General features: G+C 41.7%; 1 protein-coding gene across 1 annotated transcript in view; it reads right to left on the reverse strand.

Moving 5' to 3' along the window:
- trim44 (TRIM family member 44) overlaps positions 1–21,374 on the reverse strand; it is a 114,589-nt gene that overhangs the window by 45,864 nt on the left and 47,351 nt on the right. The window lies entirely within an intron of this gene.

The following is a 21,374-nucleotide window of genomic DNA, read 5'->3' on the forward strand; positions in this document are numbered from 1 at the left end:
CCACCACATCCTCTGCGTGTAAAAATTGCCCCTTACGTCTCTTTTATATCTTTCCCCTCTCACCCTAAACCTATGTCCTCTAGTTCTGGACTCCCCCACCCCAGGGAAAACACTTTGTCTATTTACCCTATCCATGCCCCTCATAATTTTGTAAACCTCTATAAGGTCACCCTCAGCCTCTGACGCACCAGGGAAAACAGCCCCAGCTTTTTCAGCCTCGCCCTATAACTCGAATCCTCCAACCCTGGCAACATCTTTGTAAATCTTTTCTGAACCCTTTCAAGTTTCACAACATCTTTGCGATAGGAAGGAGAGCAGAATTGCAAGCAATATTCCAACAGTGGCCTAACCAATGTCCTGTACAGCTGCAACATGACCACCCAACACTTGTACTCAATACTCTGACCAATAAAGGAAAGCATACCAAACACCGCCTTCACTATCCTATCTACCTGCGACTCCACTTTCAAGGAGCTATGAACCTGCACTCCAAGGTCTCTTTGTTCAGCAACGCTCCCTAGAACCTTACCATTAAGTGTATAAGTCCTGCTATGATTTGCTTTCCCAAAATGCAGCACCTTGCATTTATCTGAATTAAACTCCATCTGCCACTTCTCAGCCCATTGGCCCATCTGGTTCAGATCCTGTTGTAATCTGAGGTAACCCTCTTCGCTGTCCACTACACCTCCAATTTTGGTGTCATCTGCAAACTTACTAACTGTACCTCTTATGCTCACATCCAAATCATTTATGTAAATTAACTGGGTCAAAATCCTGAACTCTCTTCACAACATCACAAGCACTGCAAATAGATCATGAAGGCAGCTCACCACCATGTTCTCCAAAACTGTTAGGGATGGACAATGAACAAAGGCTTAGCCACAACACCCACATCTCATGCACAAGTATTTCCCAGCTGATACTATCTCAGGAGTAGAATTATTACAAGGATTGCAGTGGTTGTACAAGAAGCATCACTCCCTCTACCTTCCTAACTAAAACTAAAGAATTGTCAATAAAATGCAGCCTTCTCAACATCAGTTGAGAAAATCCAGCGAAGGTATGGCTTTCCTCATCTTGTGGTTTGTATGGGAAACCTTTATCTGTAAGATGTCCCATTCACTGTAGCTGGATCCCAAACAACAATACTTAGATAATAAAAGCAAAATACTAAGGATTCTGTAAATCTGAAATAAACACTGAATGCTGGAGAAACATAGCAGGTCTGGCAGTAACTGTGGAGAGAGACACATAGTCAAAATTTTTGAGTCCTATACTGAACTTGAACATTAAGTTTCTCTCTCCAAAGATATTTAAAAGAACGAGGTGAAAGAGCACTACACAAGAATTAATCAGGTATGTTATCAGATGCTCTCTGTGAAGCAACATGTTCTCAGGATTAGGATGCACTAGAAATGAAGAAGAGCTCATGCCCGAAACGTCGATTCTCTTGCTCCTTGGATGCTGCTTGACCTGCTGTGCTGTAACTATGAACAGCCTAATAAAAAGTCTCCTGGTCAAATAGAGAGGTTCTGCATCACAGCCACAACTTTCAATTAACATTAACATAAGACTTGAGAGAACAAAGGTCGCAAGGGTGTTTCTCAAAATTAAATTTCACTTGCAAATATTTCACACGACATCAGTTTCACTTTATTCATGTGTGCATTGTTTGTTGAGCTTAGTCTATTCAAAAAGCTAGATGTACTGGCAGCTCAATTGACGGTTACAGGGGAGTTAGGGACATTGTTTCTTCCACAATAAAGGGAATGTGATGCTTTTACATTCACTCTTTATTGAATGTTTATATCTATGTTAAGGAACTTGCAGGCTCAATTGGCCCTTCCTTTTATACACTGTAAAGGACGTTGTCTAAAATCAGTCTCGGCCGTGATAAATGAGAGGCTACAAGTGAACCACAAGAGTCTGTCAGTCAACACCCTGAGATGAGCACACTTACACCACCCTTGTGGCCTTCCATTTTCTTTTCTACAACCACACCCTGGACATCAGACCCTCCAACTTCACTGTTCCATTCTCTCAATCTCGGCTCCAGCTTCCCCTATATCCCTCTTCCAATTGACTATTAAATCATTCTGGTCCTCCACAGTTCTTAGCTTCTCACTATTTTGAAAGCACTGTTTTTCTTTGATTCAAAGAAAATGACCAAATTTCACCAGTTTGAGCTTCATTTGTCAAAGTTTTTCTCAATTCCTCAATCTATCACTATATCTCTGCAATCTTCTGCTTCTATTCACATTATTTACTCTGCCACTCAATTTAATACCATCAGGAAACCTGAATACACAGCCTTCTATTACTTCATCTAAGTCTTTGAAAAACACTGTGAAAAACTCAGTTCACAGTAAAGTACAGATTGTTGGAAGAAACCAGACACAACCTGCCAATCAGAGGAAGCTCCCATTGTTCCTTCTGCCTGTTCTCCTTACATTCTCATCCATTCTCTAGCACATCAAATAATTTGTCTCCAATTGCAAATACTTTTATCGCTGCGGGGTAAAATACTGAATGCCTTCTAGAAGTTCATATTAATAAAATATATCAATATTCCTCATCAAGCATGTTATTTACTTTCTCAAATAATTCAGCTAATTTTCAGGTAGGCAGTTCCATGCTGCTTTTCTCTGTTCATGATTCTAATAATTTTCCTACAGCTGACATTAGATTAATAGGCTCATTATTTTCTGTTTTCGCTCTTCCATCTATACATTCTTATGGAGACTAAACTGCAATTTTCCTTTTGAAATGGAGATGTTCTGTTTTCCTCAGTCTAATTAAAAGTTAAGATTCCAATAGTCATTGCCTTTTGTAATAGGTTTTTCCAAAACTCCGCATTTTTGTGTTTTGCTGATTTATCATTACTATTCAGGGATCTGTTTGACATTGCATCCAAAGTTTTGCATTTATTTAACATAGAACATAGAAGAATACAGCGCAGTACAGGCCCTTTGGCCCTCGATGTTGCGCCGATCCAAGCCCACCTAACCTATACTAACCCACTATCCTCCATATACCTATCCAATGCCCGCTTAAATGCCCATAAAGAGGGAGAGTCCACCACTGCTGCTGGCAGGGCATTCCATGAACTTACGACTCGCTGAGTGAAGAACCTACCCCTAACTTCAGTCCTATATCTACCCCCCCTTAATTTAAAGCTATGCCCCCTTGTAATACCCGACTCCATACGCGGGAAAAGGTTCACACTGTCAACCCTATCTAACCCCCTAATCATCTTGTACACCTCAATCAAGTCACCCCTAAACCTTCTTTTCTCTAATGAAAACAGCCCCAAGTGTCTCAGTCTATCCTCATACGATCTTCCTTCCATACCAGGCAACATCCTGGTAAACCTCCTCTGCACCCGTTCCAGTGCCTCCACATCCTTCCTATAGTATGGCGACCAAAACTGCACACAATATTCCAGATGCGGCCGCACCAGAGTTTTATACAACTGCATCATGACCTCAGGACTCCGGAACTCAATTCCTCTACCAATAAAAGCCAGTACGCCATATGCCTTCCTCACCGCACTATTTACCTGGGTGGCAACTTTCAGAGATCTGTGTACATGGACACCAAGATCCCTCTGCTCATCCACACTACCAAGTATCCGACCATTAGCCCAGTACCCCATCTTTTTGTTATTCTTCCCAAAGTGAATCACCTCACATTTAGCTACATTGAATTCCATTTGCCACCTTTCTGCCCAGCTCTGCAGCTTCTCTATATCCTGCTGTAACCTGCCACATCCTTCCTCACTGTCAACAACTCCTCCGACTTTCGTATCATCCGCAAACTTGCTCACCCAACCTTCTAACCCCTCTTCCAGGTCATTTATAAAAATGACAAACAGCAATGGTCCCAAAACAGATCCTTGCGGAACACCGCTAGTGACGGCACTCCATGAAGAAACTTTGCCATCAACTACTACCCTCTGTCTTCTTCCATCCAGCCAATTCCTAATCCAAACCTCCAACTCACCCTCAATGCCATATCTCCGTATTTTCTGCAGTAGCCTACCATGGGGAACCTTATCAAACGCCTTACTAAAATCCATATATACCACATCTACCGCTTTCCCCTCATCAACCTCCTTCGTCACCTTTTCAAAGAATTCAATAAGGTTTGTGAGGCACGACCTGCCCTTCACAAAACCATGCTGAGTATCCTTGATCACATTATTCCTATCCAGATGTGCATAAATCCTATCCCTTACAATTCTCTCTAAGACTTTGCCCACAACAGAAGTGAGACTCACCGGCCTATACTTACTAGGGTTATCCCTACTCCCCTTTTTGAACAAGGGAACCACATTTGCTATCCTCCAGTCTTCTGGCACTACTCCTGTAGACAAAGAGGACATAAAAATCAAGGCCAATGGCTCTGCAATCTCCTCCCTTGCTTCCCAGAGAATCCTAGGATAAATGCCATCAGGCCCAGGGGACTTATCTATTTTCACCTTTTCCAGGATTTCCAACACCTCTTCTCTACATACCTCAAAGCCATCCATTCTACTTATTTGTGACTCAGTATTCACATCGACGACAATGCCCTGTTCCTGAGTAAATACTGAAGAAAAGTATTCATTCAGTGTCTCCCCAATCTCTTCCGCCTCCACACGCAACTTCCCACTACTATCCTTGACTGGACCTATTCCTACCCTAGTCATTCTTTTATTCCTAACATACCTATAGAAAGCCTTAGGGTTTTCCCTAATCCTACCGACTAAGGACCTTTCATGTCCCCTCCTTGCTGCTCTTAGCTCTCTCTTCAGGTCCTTCCTGGCTACCCTATAACTCTCAATCGCCCCAATTGAACCTTCACGTCTCATCTTGAGATAGGCCGCCCTCTTCCATTTAACAAGGGATTCCAATTCCTTATTAAACCACGGCTCCCTCGCACGACCCTTTCCTCCCTGCCTGACAGGTACATAATTATCAAGGACACTCAATAGTTGCTCCTTGAACAAGCTCCACATATCATTTACACTCTTGCCTTGGAGTCTACTTTTCCAAGCCACACATCCTAAGTCATGCCTCACCGCATCATAATTTCCCTGACCCCAGCTATAACTCTTGCCCTGTAGTACACACTTATCCCTCTCCATCACGAGAGTAAAAATCACCGAATTATGGTCACTATCCCCAAAGTGCTCACCTACCTCTAATTCTAACACCTGGCCTGGTTCGTTACCCAGAACCAAATCCAGTATGGCCTCACCTCTTGTTGGCCTGTCTACATATTGTGTCAGGAAACTCTCCTGCACACATTGAACAAACACTGACCCATCTAACGAACTTGAGCTATAGCTTTCCCAATCAATATCAGGAAAGTTAAAGTCCCCCATAACCACCACCCTATTACTGTCACTCATCTCCTGAATCACCTTCCCTATCCTTTCTTCTACGTTTCTAGGACTATTGGGAGGCCTGTAAAAGACTCCTAACAGGGTGACCTCACCTTTCCTATTCCGAACCTCATTCCGAATTTGTTTTCCTCAATTCTACCCAAATAGTTTCTCCTGACTGTCAACCCTTGATGACATCTGTAATATTATTCCTTGTCAGTTTTGTTGTTTTTTTTCCTCCTTTTCCAATTTCCTTATCCTTTCAAAAGTTTTATCACCTGTAATATTTATCTCCCTTGCCATGTCCAGTTCATTGCTAGTCTCAGCTACTGTCACTACCATATACCCTACAGCTGAATTCACCCTTTTCACTTACTTTTTAAGAAAATTCCTTATACAACATGCATCTACTGGGAAATGTGAGTAGAGATATTAATATTGAATAAAAAATTGCAAACCCTAGACTGTAGGCGGCCAGATCTTGAGAGAGCCTAAAATTGAGTCAATGTTTTACAAGCCATCTCTTAGCACACTCCAGACTCTTTTAATGGATGTAGTATGCAATAAGTTTTGATTTCCACTATAAGAAAATATGTTATTGACATAGCTGAGAGAATAGGGTAGAAATTGCTTTCATTGATAAAGTCAATGAGTGCTGAACACATTTGACAGATATTCTTCTGCCAATTCTATTAATTGAGTTACAACCTCCAGTGAAAATCAAACAAAAAATGTGCGATCAATGTGCCAATTATTTGCCCACTACAATCACCAACAGTAATGATGAGCCTTGTATTCTAAAGTTTTACAGCAAATGGGCACAGAACTAATTGACACAAACAACAATAAGATGACAACCAAACCATTAGTTTTGGTGAGGCACGTTCTGTGACAAATATTGACCAGAGCATGGAGCCCTCTTTTGCCTTGAAATGATGCTATAAAATCTTTTACATCATCCTATGGTGACAGTTAGGGTCTGATTTAATTTCTCATCCAAACTCCACCACCTCTGACAGTTCAGCACTTTCTCAGTATTGCCCGGCGTGTCAGCCCAGGTTTTAATGTTTGCCTGTGGTGGTTCGTTAATCCATAACCTTTTCTCAGCCACAGCCGACATAAGTATAGGGAACCAAGGCAGCATGCCACAAACTTTGACCCCAAAGATAATCCTGTTTGCATCATATCAGTATCTATACTGGCACTGGAGTTTAGCAGCAATAGAACAAAGCTTCCTCAGACAAACCTCTCAACTAAGGTCACTGGGGTTCCCTTCGTATTGCAGCTACAGAGACAAAGTGAAGCAGCATGCTGCACTGGAAGATAGAACATGAATTAGTGCAGTGTTGTTATCTTCTCTGGTTTGCTTGATGAGTTAACAGCAATTCTATATGATTGCACAGGAAGCACAGGTTTTCCGATAGTTATTTTCAAAAATGATGATGGCAGGAAAAACGTGTGGTATCCTTTTAAGGTTACCTTATCGTCTGTCCACAATTAAGCAGAGAGCAATAGGTTGCAGACTGAAGCAGTGTAAGGCTGTGCACCAAGCAGCATACTTTCACTGATATACAAGGATAGATCCTGCTGCACATTAAGCAGTCATGCTGTAAGGAGGCAGCAAGAAGCAAGACATTGGACAGCACTGAATTTTACAACACAGAAATAAGTCATTCAGTCCAACTGATTTATGACTGTGCTTATGCTCCACATAACCTTCCTCCTACTTCTCTGCAACACATCCTCCTATTTCTTCTTCATGAAATAAATATATGCATGCTATTCACCTTAAGTACACCACGTTGTATTGAGTCCGATATTCTAACTACTCTCCTGGATACATTAGTTTCTCCTGAGTTCTTTATTGGATTGATGACTGTTGATCTTAAAAATACTGCCCCAAGATTTGGATTTGCCAATAAATAGGAATCACTTTATCTATGTTTATCCTATCACATTCCTTCATAATCTTAACCTTTACCAGACCATCTCTTGGTTTTCATTTATCTGTGGAAAAGAAGTGGAGTCTGCTCAATCTATCCTGACTTTTGGATTCTAGAAAGATTATTGCAATTTTCCATTGCATATACTTGAGTGCTTCTATATCTTTTTTGTAATATTAGACAAGAATTGAGGCCTTAGCAAAGTTCTCTGCTAGCTTAACATAATTTCCTTTCGTTTGAAATTTGATTCCTTTAGAAATGAACCCCAGAGCACTGTTTACATTTATTATGGTCTAATGGTGCCTGTTCCTGCTTGCAAATTGCTGCAGTGAACTACTTTAAACATCTGCTCCAGTTCATTTTATAACAGTCCTCCATGTATCCTGGCATTTTCATACACAGGGGACTGATTTACGATGCATCTCTTTCAAATGAAGTTTAGGTACATGCACCTGCTCATGTACTCTCTAAGAGTTAATGCAACAGTAGCCCATATTAACTACCAACAAAGGCCTGAGGACCAGTGTACATGTAAATAAATGTACACATACACAGTATACCTGCACAAGGTAGGAGAAATTGCAGCATCAAAACATACACTATATTAACTAAGATACAAGTTCTGCAACTTTAGATCATAACCTCAGCTTTTACCTCATGCAATATGTTTCTTCCATTTTTTCTCATTTTGCTGAGTTAATCTTTATCTGGTCCATTCACTTTGTTTTGGGTGGTTTCTACTGCAGCATTTCATGCCTAATTTGTGTACAACCTTTATTCCTTTACTGTATCCAATACCATTTCATCTGACCGCTGCACTGTGAAATCTTTTTTGTCTCCATCTTACCACAAAGCTTCTTCCTTATTTGTCTTTCTCCCTCTCCCCTTCCCCTCACTTTGATACTTACATTTCTACTTCTCTTCAATTCAAATGAAAGGACATCCATCTGAAATGTCAACTGTTTCTCTCCACCGATGTTTCCTGATTTTTTGCGTTTCTCCACATTTTTTGTTCTTATATGAGAAACTGCAACATGTGCACACATTTAATGAATACTATGTGTTATTGCAGTGCAGGAATTGCAATACACACATTAAAAATTTACATATATACTGAATATAAGAGAGGCAGAAGAATAACTGTATATACATGTATACTTCCAGGTTGTGCATCATAATGCAAGTGAGAGGTGTTCACAGCTGATGGTCTACCTAATTCTGGGTAATCCAAGATGGAGGGATGGGAAGAAATTGTGGCTGTAAAAATTGCTCCTTTGTCGAGGTATTTTCAGTGTTGAAGCTGGTTTCCTCGAATTCTAGGAGGAGTAATATACTGTTTTATAAGCTGTTGCATTGTGTTGAAACCTTGGGGAAAAAAGTCAAAGCAATGGAATTTTAAAAGGAAGACAGACAATGGCAGTGACCACACAGGAAGTGATTCACACAAAGAAATAAACAGCTGTCAGATCCAGAAGTGAATCTGCACAGTTGACTGTTCTCCTGTTAGAATTCAAATAGCTCTGGACATTGGAGTAATCTAAAAATTTTTTAACAAACAGCAAAATTCACAGCTGACTTTGCAGAAACCTGTGTATGGGAGCTCACAGCAGGAGAGTAGCTAAGTGGCTAGTTTTAAAGTGTAATATTACTGAGTCTTTTTTTTAGAAATATACAATAGTAGAGTGGGTTCCTTTTTATTATATGCCTTTTATTGAGATTTGTCTATTGATTAAACTTTAAAAATGAAAAATTTAGGTTTTAAGTTAGCCTGGAGCTGTAAGACTGTGCAAGTTTCTGGGTCTGTAGATTGTTATGAAGCAAAGATGACCTTTAGTAGAGTGATGTGCTCTTCCTGTTGGACGTAGGAGATCAGGGAGAATTTCCATGTTACTGATGAATATGTCTGCAGGAAGTGTGTTTGGTTGTGAATCCTATCCGATCGCATGGATAGTTTGAGCGGGAGTTAGAGGCAATGAAAAATTTACAGGAGCTGGGGGTGTGATGGATGCCAGTTGCTGGAAGGGCGATAAACCAAAGATAATCAAGTAGATGTGTTACTGCCAGGAAAGGTAGAAGAGGGAGGCAGGTTATGTAGGAGTCTCCTGTGGCTGTCCCCATCTCAAACTGGTATACTGTTTTGGAAAGTGCTGGAGACAGAGTTTCAGGGGACTGTAGCACTGACAGCCAGGTTTCTGGTAACGAGAGTGGCTCTTATGCAACGAGGGACATGTCAGGTTCCAAGTAATCGATTGTATTAGGGGACTCTCTAGTCAGGGACAGATATTTCTGCGGCCGACATCGAGACATCAGAATGGTGTGTTGCCTCCCTGGTGTCAGGATCAAGGATATCTCAGAAAGGGTGCAGAATATTCTCAAAGGGGAATGGGGCCATCAGGAGGTTGTTGTGCACATCGGAACTAATGACACAGAAGAGAAAAGGATGGGATTCTGAGCAGAGAATGTAGGAAATTAGGCAGGAATTTAAAAAGGAGGTCCTCAGGGGTAGTAATACCTGGATTATTCCCAGTACAATGAGCTAGTGAGGGTAGGAATAGGAGCATAGAGTAGATGAATGCTGATGAGTTGGTGCAGGGAAAAGAATTCACATTTTTGGATCACTGGAATGTAGGTAAACGGGTCTGGGTGGGTTATTCTTCGGAGGGTTGGTGTGGACTTGTTGGGCCGAAGGGCCTGTTTCCACACTGTAGGGAAGCTAATCTAATCTAAGAACTTTCAAAAGTTGATTGGGGCTGGATGTTTGCAGGTAAGGGGACAGTTGGAAAATGAGAAGCCTTCAAAAAATGAGATAATGAATCTAGAGACAGTACGATTCTGTTAGGGTGTAGGGCATGCTGGATGATTAGAGAAATCGAGGTTTTGGTCAAGAAGAAGGAGGAAGCATGTCTCAGGTATCGACAACAGAGGTTGAGTGAATCCCGAGAAGAGCATACATAAGAGGAAATCAGGAGAGAAAAAAGGGGACATGAAATAACTTTGGTAAATAGAGTTAAGGAGAATCCAAAGGGATTCTACAAATACATCAAAGGCAAAAGAGCAACAAGGGAGAGAATAGGGCCCCTTAAAGGTCAGCCAGGCTGTCTAATTGTGGAACCGCATGAGATGGGTGAAATACTAAACAAATATTTTGCATCAGTGTTTACTGTGGAGAGGGATTTTCAAATATAATACATGGGGAAAGAAATACAGTGGAACCTCGATTATCCGGCATTCAATTAACCAAATTTCGGATTATCCAAACAAGATTGCAAGGTCCCGATGCTTGGCTCACTATGTTATCCAGCATTCAATTAACTGAATGACATACTCCCTGCCCTTGTCCTTCGGATAATCGAGGTTCCTCTGTAGCAACATCTTAAAAAATGTCTGAATTATAGAGATGGTGGTGCTGGATGTCTTAAAATGCATAAAGGTGGATAAATCCCCTGGACATGATCAGGTGTACCCTAGAACTCTGCGGGAAACTAGGGAAGTGATTACTGGGCCTCTTGCTGAGACATTTGTATCATTGATAGCCACAGGTGAGGTGCCAGAAGACTGGAGGTTGGCTAACGTGATGCCACTATTTAAGAAAGGTGGAAAGGAAAAGCCGGGGAATTATAGACCAGTGAGTCTGACATCAGTGGTGGGCAAGTTGTTGGCGGAGTCCTGAGGGACAGGATTTACATATTTTTGGAAAGGCAAGACTGACTGGGTAGTCATTATGGCTTTGTGCATGGGAAATAGTGTCTCACTAACTTGAGTTTTTGGAAGAAGTAACAAAGAGGATGGATGAGGGCAGAGTGGTAGACATGATCTATATGGACTTCAGTAAGGCATTCAACAAGATTCCTCATGAAGGACTGGTTAGCGAGGTTAAATCACATAAAATACAGACAGAACTAGCCATTTGGATACAGAACTGGCCTGAAGGTAGAAGACAGAGGGTGGTGGTGGAGGGTTGCTTTTTAGATTGGATGCTTGTGACCAGCGGTGTGCCACAAGGATCGGTGCTGGGTTCACTGTTTTTTGTCATTTATATAAACATTGGAGGTATGTTAACTAAGTTTGCAGATGCCCACATTGTGGACAGCAAAGAAGGTTACCTCAGAGGACAAAGGGACCTTGATCAAATGGCCAAGGAGTGGCAGATAGAGTTTAATTTAGATAAATGTGTGGTGCTGTATTTGGAAAGGCAAATCAGGGCAGGACTTATACACTTAAAGGTTAGGACCTGGAAGTGTGGCAGATCAGAGTCCTTGAATTGCAGATACATAGTTCCTTGAAAGTGCAGTTGCAGGTAGATAGGATAGTGAAGAAGCCATTTGGTATGCTTGCCTTTATTGATCACTGCATTGAGTATAGGAGTTGGGAGGTCATGTTGTAACTGTACAGGACATTGGTTAGGCCACTTTTGGAATACTGCGTGCAATTCTGGTCTCCCTGCTATAGGAAGGATATTGTAAAATTTGAAAGGGTTCAGAAAAGATTTACAGGAATGTTGCCAGGGAATGGAGGGTTTGGGCTATAGGGAGAGGCTGAATAGTCTGGGGCTGTTATCCCTAGAGCATTGGAGGTGGAGAGGGTGACCTTATAGGGGTTTATAAAATCATTTGGGACATGGATAGGGCAAATAGACAGGGTGGGAGAGTCCAAAACTACAAGGCACAGCTTTAAGGTGAGAGGGGAAATACTTAAAAGGGAACTAAGGGGCAACGTTTTCATGCAAACAGTGGTGCCTGTGGAGCAGTGGACCTGGTACAATCACAACATTTAAAAGGTATCTTCATGGGTATATGAATAGGAAGGGTTAAGAGGGATATGGGTGAAATACTGGCAAATGCGAGTAGATTCATTTAAGATATTTGGGCAGCAAGGACGTGTTTAATCGAAGAGTCTGTTTCCATGCTCTCCATCTCTATGACTCAATGATATCCACTATGAAATTAACCAAAAATCCTCAGATGGCACCTTCCAAAGCCATGACCACTTCCACATTAAGGGGAGTAAATACATAGGAGCACCGCCCCCTGCAAGCTCCCCTCCAAGCCATTAACCAGCCTGACTTGGAAATATATCATCATTCCTGTATCACTGGGTCAAAATCCTGGAATTCCCTCCCTAATGGCATTGTGGGTCAACCTACAGCACATGGACTGCAGTGGTTCAAGAAGGCTGTTCACCACCACCTTTTTCAAGTGCAACTCGGGGAAGAGCAATAAATTCTGGCCCATCCAGCGACACCCATATCCCACAAATGAATAAAAATAACGTCAACAGCTTGTGCTGTTCCCCAAAGTGCTGCAGAGGTCGAATAAACAGAAAATAGCCAAAGGCGATTTTTGAAAAGATTTGTAGCTCAGCCTGAGGTTCTGGATGTAAGTTGCTCCCTGAGCTGGAAGGTTTGTTTTGAGACATTTCGTCACGATCCTCAGTAACATCATTAGTGAGCGCTGGTGGTATGTTCCACTTTTTATTTATGTATTTAGGTTTGTTTGAGTGGGTGATGCCTTTCAGGGTTCCTTTTCTCAGAGGATGGTAGATGGGGCCCAAATTGATGTGTTTATTGTTAGAGTTCCAGTTGGAATGCCATGCTTCAACAAATTCTCGTGGGTGTCACTGTTTGGCTTGTCCGAGGATTGGAGTGCCAGTGTTGGCTAGAGTGCTGCTGAAGCATCTGATGAAGGAGCAGTGCTCTGAAAGCTAGTGCTTACAAATAAACCTGTTGGATTATAACCTGGTGTTGTGTGATTTTCAACTTTGTCCTAGGATGGATGTGTTGTCCCAGTTAAATGGTGTCCTTCCTCATCTGTATATAAGGATACTAGTGATAGTGGGTCATGTCTTTTTGTGGGTAGTTGATGGTCATGTATCCTGGTGGCTAGTTTTCCGCCTGTTTGTCCAATGTAGTATTTGTTACAGTCCTTACAAGGTATTTTGTAAATGACATTCGTTTTGCTTGTTGTTTGTACATGGTCTTTTAAGTTCATTAGCCGCTGTTTAAGTGTGTTGATAAGTTTGTGGTCTACCATGATGTTCAGCAGAAGAGTTAAGAGCAGTCTGGAAGTCATTTCAGAGATGTCTTTGATGTAGGGGAAGGTGGCTCGGGTTTCTGGGCGTGTTGTGTCTGCTTATTTGGGCTTGTTGCTGAGGAACTGGCGGACTGTGTTTACTGGGTACCCGTTCTTCTTGAATACGCTGTGCTTCTCTTCTGCTGCTCGTAGTTCCTCAGTGCTGCAGTGTGTGGTGGCTCATTGAAATAAAGTCCGAATGCAGCTTCGCTTGTGGGTGTTGGGGTGATTGTTTTTGTAGCTAAGTATTTGGTCTGTATGTGTTGGTTTCCTGTAGATGCAGGTTTGAAGTTCCTCATTGAGTGTTCACTCTACTGTGACATCTAGGAATGGCAGTTTGTTGTTCTTCTTCTCTTTTGTGAAGGTTATGCCAGAGAGGATATTATTGATGGTGTTGTAGGTTTCCTCTAATTTGTTTTTGGACTTAATGCTGAAATTTAGTGATTAAAGATACCTTGCAAGCCACATTCACGTAACCTTGAAAGGAGTTCAACAACATTAGCTATAACTTGCTAACCTCAAAGTAAGCTTTAGCACTGGTTCAAACCAGTGTTTGTTGTTGGAGATCTTCTTATTATAAATACTGTGCCACCCAGTATTGTTGGTGCTTATATCAATTATATGACAATTATTCATCAGATAGAAGCTGGCTAAAAAACTAAAGTCTCACTTGAAGCTCAAACTGCTCAAAATGTATTCAGTTGATGGCATTTTTAAAGCTGTGTCCTATGTAACCTTCCAATATTCCAGAAATCGTTTAGATTTGGGAGATACAGACAAAAAAAAATGAAATCACAGTTGGCGATAATTGCAAGCTTCAATGAGAACAAGAGGATATTAAGGATATTAAAAGGTACTCAATGTTAGCACAATCTGAGGCAGCCCCCCTTGGAGTATTCTGGAACATCAAAATGCTCTGATGTTCATGATTATATTTTGGTAAGTGAGAGCCAAGGGAACATTAAAGTAGAATATTTATCATTATGCAAAGAATCCCAATTTTCAGGGTTAAAGTCCTCAGACTCATTTTGGGAATGAATAAAATCTAAATAGTTGCAAACTCTTTCAAACATATCAAGAAAGCAGCATCACTATTTTTAGGTGAGAACACAATTATATTCCAAATTAGTACAATAACATTGTAAAATATACACGATGAGGTTATAGACCAGAATCTAATCAAGCAATTTAAACAGTTTATTCATATTATACTACAGGTTGGAATATTATGAAAGGATTCAGATAATACATTGTATCCATGTCAGTCTTTATTGCACACTGAATGGTCTTTTCAGTGGGCATTGCTTAGCTCAGTTGGCTGGATGCAGCAATGTCAACAGCACAAAGGACAATCATTCTCAATCTCTGCCCTTGCCTGAGGTATGGTGACTCTCAGGTTAAACAACCACCAGTTGTCTCTCTAGTGAGAGAGCAGCCCTACGGTCTGGTAAGATTATGGTGACTTCACCTTACCTTTCAGGCTCAGTATAAGACACAGGGCCCAATAATTAAACATTAGTAAAATCAAAAATGTGAAACCAGTAATTGAATATGAAAGGCAGACAAACCAAGGATTAGAAACTCGACAAAGGATTTGTTTAGTGATTGGTGACATAACATATAATTCAATGCAAGGAGCTTTGTGAATAAGGTAGATGAATTCATGGCACAGAAGTCACTTGGAAGTATGATGTTCTAGATATTAGATTAGATTAGATTCCCTACAGTGTGGAAACAGGCCCTTCAGCCCAACAAGTCCACACCGACCCTCCGAAGAGTAACCCACCCAGACCCATTCCCCTGATTAACATACCTAACACTATGCTGAAAATGTGTTGCTGGAAAAGCACAGCAGGTCAGGCAGCATCCAAGGAGCAGGAGAATCGACGTTTCGGGCATGAGCCCTTCTTCATTTGTGAAGAAGGGCTCATGCCCGAAACGTCGATTCTCCTGCTCCTTGGATGCTGCCTGACCTGCTGCGCTTTTCCAGCAACACATTTTCAGCTCTGATCTCCAGCATCTGCAGTCCTCACCTTCTCCTCCTACCTAACACTATGGGCAATTTAGCATGGCCAATTCACCTGACCTGCACATCTTTGGACTGTGGGAGGAAACCGGAGTACCCGGAGGAAACCCAAGTAGGCACGGAGAGAATGTGCAAACTCCACACAGATAGCCACCCGAGGCTGGAAATGAATCCAGGTCCCTGGCGCTGTGAGGCAGCAGTGCTAACCACTGAGCCACTGTGCTGCCTTATAGGGCAACCCAGTTCAGATTCTGGTCAATGGAAACCCACAGGATATTGATAATGGAGAATTCAGTGATAGGAACATTGAACATCAAGGGAACGGTTAGATTCTGTCAATGGAGATGGTCATTATCAGGTACTTGTGTGCTGAAAATGTTATTTGCCACCTAAGCGCTAAAGCTGGATCTTGCTGCACATGAACACAGACTGTTTCAATATTTGAGGAGTTGCGAATGATGGTGAACATTCCACTTCTTACTTTATGATGTAGGGTAGGTCATTGATGAAGCAGCTAAAGATGTCTGGGCCTAAGACACTATCCTGAGGAACTTCTGCAGACATGTTCTGTGGCAGAGTTGACTGACCTTCAACAACTACACCCATCCTCCCTAGTGTTAGGTCTGAGTTGAGCTAGTGAAGTGTTTTCATTTTAATTTCCATTGTCACCAGTTTTGTTAGGGCTCCATGTCTCACACACAGTCAAATCCTATTGCTTAAAGTGCAGTAACTCACCTCATCCTAATGAATACTTTGCTTCCATCCTCACAAAAGAGAGGGATGATGCAGATATTACATTTACAGGGAGAAGTGTGAAACATTGAATGAGATTAAATATTGTAAGAGGATAAATGTTAAGGACGTGTGACCTTTGAAATTGGATAAATTCTGAAACCTCAATTAAATATAAATGTAAATGCAAGAGAAGAAAGGAAGGAAATAATAGATGCTGAAAGTATCCATTTCCAAGCCTCTCTGACTACAGGTATGCCTCAGAGTAGTGAATTCCTAACCTTGTACTGTTAAACTTCAAAGAGGAGAAAGGGAGACCACGAGTAAACACAGCAAGATAACCAAACCTTGGTGGTGGAAAAATATTGGAAAAAAGTTGAGGGGCAGTACTAATCAAGACTTAGAAAGGCACAGGTTAATCAGAAGGTCAACAAGGATTTGTTAAGGGATGGTCATGTATGACTAACTTCAGGATTGAATTTCTTTGAGGGTGTAAAAAGAAGGCTTCATGAAGCAATGCACCTGATGTACCTATATGGGTTTGAGCAAAGCTTTTGACACGGACTCAAGTGAAAAGACTGGTCAGAAAAATAACAATCTATAGGATTCAGGGGCAAGTGGTGAATAGTATTCAAAATTGGCTCAGTCGCAGGTGTCAAAGAACAAGTATTGACAGGTATTCTGTTTCTGGAAGTTTGTTTCTGGTGCGTTTCTGCAGGATTAATACTAGGTCCCTTGCTTTTGGTATTATCTATTAAATGGTTTAGATGTAAATGTAGGGCAAGCTTAAGAGATTTTCAGATGATACAAAATATAAACCACGCAGATGACTAGAAGGAAGAAAATGGTTGAGTGTAGGAAGATATCAAGGTAGTAATCGTGTTGGCAGGAAAATGTCAAATAGAAATGTGCATGCGTGTATCTACATGTTACCCTCCAAATCAGGCATCATCCTGGCTTGGAAGTATATCACAATTTCTTCACAGTCATTTGGTTGAAATCCTCAACTTCATGAAATGAATTCTGCTGGGTATGAAGTAATGCACTTGGGAAGAATAAGCAAGCAATGCAGGAGAATATAGAGTAAAGTGGTAGATTTCTGAGGAATTACAGAGGAACAAAAGGAAACTTGGAATGCGCCTCCTCTCATCCTTGAAGACAGCAAGGCAGGTTAACAAGACGTTGAGGAATGTATACTGCATACTTGCCTTTATTGGCTGAGGGCTATAATAAAGCAGCAGGGAGGTTATGTTAGAATCAGATTAAAAACCAGTTTGGCTACAGCTAGGAGCAGGCATATAGTTCTGGTCAGTGCACTACTAAAAGGATATGATTGCACCAGAAATAATACAGAAGGTCTCCAAGAATGCTGCAAGAACCAGTGAATTATAACACTGAGGATACTCTTGAGAATGTTGAAAATTGCCCAGGTATGCCCCCCACACAAAAAGCAGGTCAAATCCAACCTGGCCAATTACTGCCCCATCAATCTTCTATTGATCATCAGTAAAGTGATGGACAGTGTCATTAACAGTACTGTTAAGCAGCACCTGCTCAGCAATAACCTGCTCAGTGACGCCCAGTTTGGGTTCCATCAGGGCCACTCAGCTCCTGACCTCATTACAGCCTTGGGTCAAACATGGACAAAAGGACTGAATTCCAGAGGTGATGGGCGAATAACAGCCATTGACATCAAGTCTGTGTTTAACCAAGTGTGGCATCAAAGAAACCCTAGTAAAACTGGAATCAATGGGTATCAGGTAACAAACTCTCTATTGGTTAGTCATACCTGACACATTGGAAGTAGGTTGTGGTTGTTGGATGTCAGTCATCTCAGCTCTAGGACATCTCTGCAGGAGTCCCTCAAATTAGTGTCCTAGGCCCAACCATATTCAGCTGCTTCATTAATGATCTTCCTTCCATCATAAGGTCAGAAGTGTACTGTTCACCAATGATTGCACAATGATCAAGACCATTTGCCGCAAATGACTAGCTCCAACAAGAAACAATGAAACTAACCCTCCATGACATTCAATGGTGGATTATTTAAAGGAAGCAATTCAGAAATTCACCAAAGTTCCTTAGGCAGCACCTTCCAAATGCATGAACTCTTCCATCTAGATACATAGGAACACCACAACTTACATGTTCCTCTCCAAGCCACTCACCATCCTAACTTGGAATTATATTGCCATTCCTTCACTGTTGCTGGGTCAAAATCCTAGAATTCCCTCCCTAAGGGTATGTGGGCTGCAGTGGTTGAAGAAGGCAGCTCACTACAACTTTCTCAAGGACTACTAGGATCGGGCAATAAATGCTAGTCAGCCAGCAATGCTCAAGTTCCACAAGTGAATTATAATAAAACTTGCATATGCATCTGAAGTTTCATAATCTACAGAGCCTTAGACCAAGAATTAGAAAGCGGAATGAAGTTAGGTAACTCTTTTCAGCTGGCGTGGATGTGATGGGCCGAATGGCTCCCTGCATATTTTCAAATCTTTCTCCACTCCAATGCTTCTACTTATTTGGCTGGGTAATTTGGTGTGAGGAGATGTGATTGGGAAACCCTGAAGCATAGATTTTCCACAATTGCAGAATTTCAATTTCACAGTGTCAGAGACTTTGGGCTAAAAATCTTGGTTTGGCTCCTTGGAAGGTAAGCCAGTGATCAGCTGACAGACTGTGACAAGCCTGTCCCATAGCCTCATCTTCCACCTCGGGATCCTACAACCACACAGCATCAACACTCAGTTTCCAAATCTCCACACCCCTGCCACCTCATCCAGATCCAACCCTCCAACTTTGCACCATTCTGTTGACTTGACGTACCTGTCCATCTTCCTTCCCACCCATTCTCTCCACCCGCCCCACTGACCTATCATAATCACTACGTACCTGCATCCACTTATCGCCAGCCGACCTTCCTTCCCCCCAGCCTTCCCCTTATTCATCTCTCAGCCCCCTTCCACCACTACATTCCTGATGAAGGGCTTATGCCTGAAACGTTGACTCTCCTGCTCCTCGGATGCTGCCTGACCTGCTGTGCTGTTTCCAGCACCACACTTTTCAACCATAACCAAAGGGTACTACAGTGGGGAACTTACAGCTTTCACTGAATGGGGGTTACACTTTCCACAGCTGACTGGCCAATCAGATTAGTCAGTAAATCCAGCTGTCTGGCAAAGACTGAGCTCTGTAGCTCAAGTAAAAACAAAATACTGTGGGTGCTGGAAACAGAAACGTAGGAAATAGGTGCAGGTCCTTCAAGTCCGCTCTGCCATTCAATATGATCATGGCTGATCATTCAACTCAGTAGCCTATTCCTGCTTTCTCCCTTTCATCTTTAAGCCTTAAAAACTATATTTAACTCCTTCTGGAAAACATTCAATGTTTTGGCCTCAACTGCTTTCTGTGGCAGAGAATTTCACGGGCTCACCTCTCTCTGGGTAAAGACATTTCTTCTCATCCCAGTCCTAAATGGCTTACCCTGTATCCTTTGACTGTGACTCCCGGTTCTAAACCCAGTATCCAGAACATCCTTCCTGTCTCCTTCTGTTTGAAGTTTGTAAATATCAGAGAGATCCTCCTTATTCTTCTGAAATTCTAAACTGTTCAATTTCACGTGGGGAAGAAAGAATGGGCCGAGTATCTTCTCACAGGACTGAGGGGGAAAGGTGACTTTGATGCACTAAGGATACCCTTTGCAATATGGCTTCCCCTCTCTTTCCTACATTTATAAAACCTTGGTTAAAAAACAAAGCACCAGTTGGTGGCCCTCAACCACCAGCCTCCCACACCAACTATACTACCCTGCATGGGCAGGGAAATAGTAAATTGAGATTTCAATAAACACGACTGATTCTTATTTATTTATTTACATGTGGCCAATTTCTGCATCTGCTCACTTTCCATATTTTGGGGTTGAGTTCAACATGGATGGGAAGTTGGTCAGATGGAGTGTGACAAGATGTGCCTTTAAGAGGGATTTGTTGTGTCTTGTTTCTCTTGAAGAGTATGTTGTAAACCAGGTGTTGCCGTGTTTACTCCACGGGAAGCTTTGTGCTTTTTTAGAAAAATTAGATAAAAGAAGCATGACTGTGTTGAGTCATGCTCACACAGATCTAGGGTTTTAGTTTTGCTTTCAGTTGTTGAAATGGGGTTTTTGGAATTGAAGCTGCTAGATATCGCTTTCTCTCTCTGCTGCTGCATAAACTTGAGTTCTGTCTCTGCTGCTCGATTCATTCTGTCAGTGTTCTTTCTCCTAGACTGGAGGAGACAGCAAGAAAATAAAGCTATTTTGCAGAATTTGCCTCTGCCAAGGGTATGCTTATGGGATGTTGCTAATTGGAACAGTTGATGAGTAGTAGTTAAAATATATATTATTTGTGAAGTATTTTAATAGAGTTAAAGTTTTGCAGATTCTTCTTTCGTTATTTGTATTTTAACGGTGGTGTAAGAATAAAGTGTGTTTTGCTTAAAGCCTAGTAGTTTGACCAATCTGGAATGCAGTGCCTTACACTTGTTTTTAAGTAAGATAAAAGTTGGGGACTAGGCTATCTCCTTGATACGTTTTGAATGGATTTAGATTAGACTAGGAGACTTGATCTAATTATGTATCCCTCCACTCTGCACCACAAAACACACACCACACTGGAAGAGGGAATATCCAACCCTTTGTTCCAGACTGCTTGCCTGTAAACCTACCTCATTTTCAGTGATTGAAGGGATGGGGATAAAGTAGGGATTGGGAGCTTTGATGTGATTGCAGGGTAGGATCGAGTCAGAGAAGAGTTAGTGATCATGGGGAGATTAGTGATTTTGGGCAGTATGTTCAGGGGAAGTGATGTAGGTGGATCAATTGTTGTGGTAGGGGGTAAACACTCTGACCTCTCCCGACTTGATTAGTAGTACTTAAAAGACATTGATTTTACTGATCTCATCTTTCAGGTCTCCTGCCACATTTCCTGAGGACCATGACACCTTGCCAACATGGTTAAAAAGAAAATCCCTGTGAAAATAAACCCAAACAGCTTCATTAAAAGGTTTCAATCCACCATCTGCTTGTAAGGATATCAGTGACCACTCCCCACAACATTCACCTCAGTTCAAACTAGAAATGGAAGTGTGTGGGACGTTTGAAATTTAGACCCTCTTTACTTTCTACCAACTCAAATATTGTACATCAGTTCTTGTGCATAGCCCCATACAGACTGTGTCATTCCCTGTATAACACACGA

Source organism: Chiloscyllium plagiosum, unplaced genomic scaffold (genome assembly GCF_037043375.1).
Source record: "Chiloscyllium plagiosum isolate Xiang-an unplaced genomic scaffold, Cpla_swu_hap1 HiC_scaffold_18, whole genome shotgun sequence".
Lineage (NCBI taxonomy): Eukaryota > Metazoa > Chordata > Chondrichthyes > Orectolobiformes > Hemiscylliidae > Chiloscyllium > Chiloscyllium plagiosum.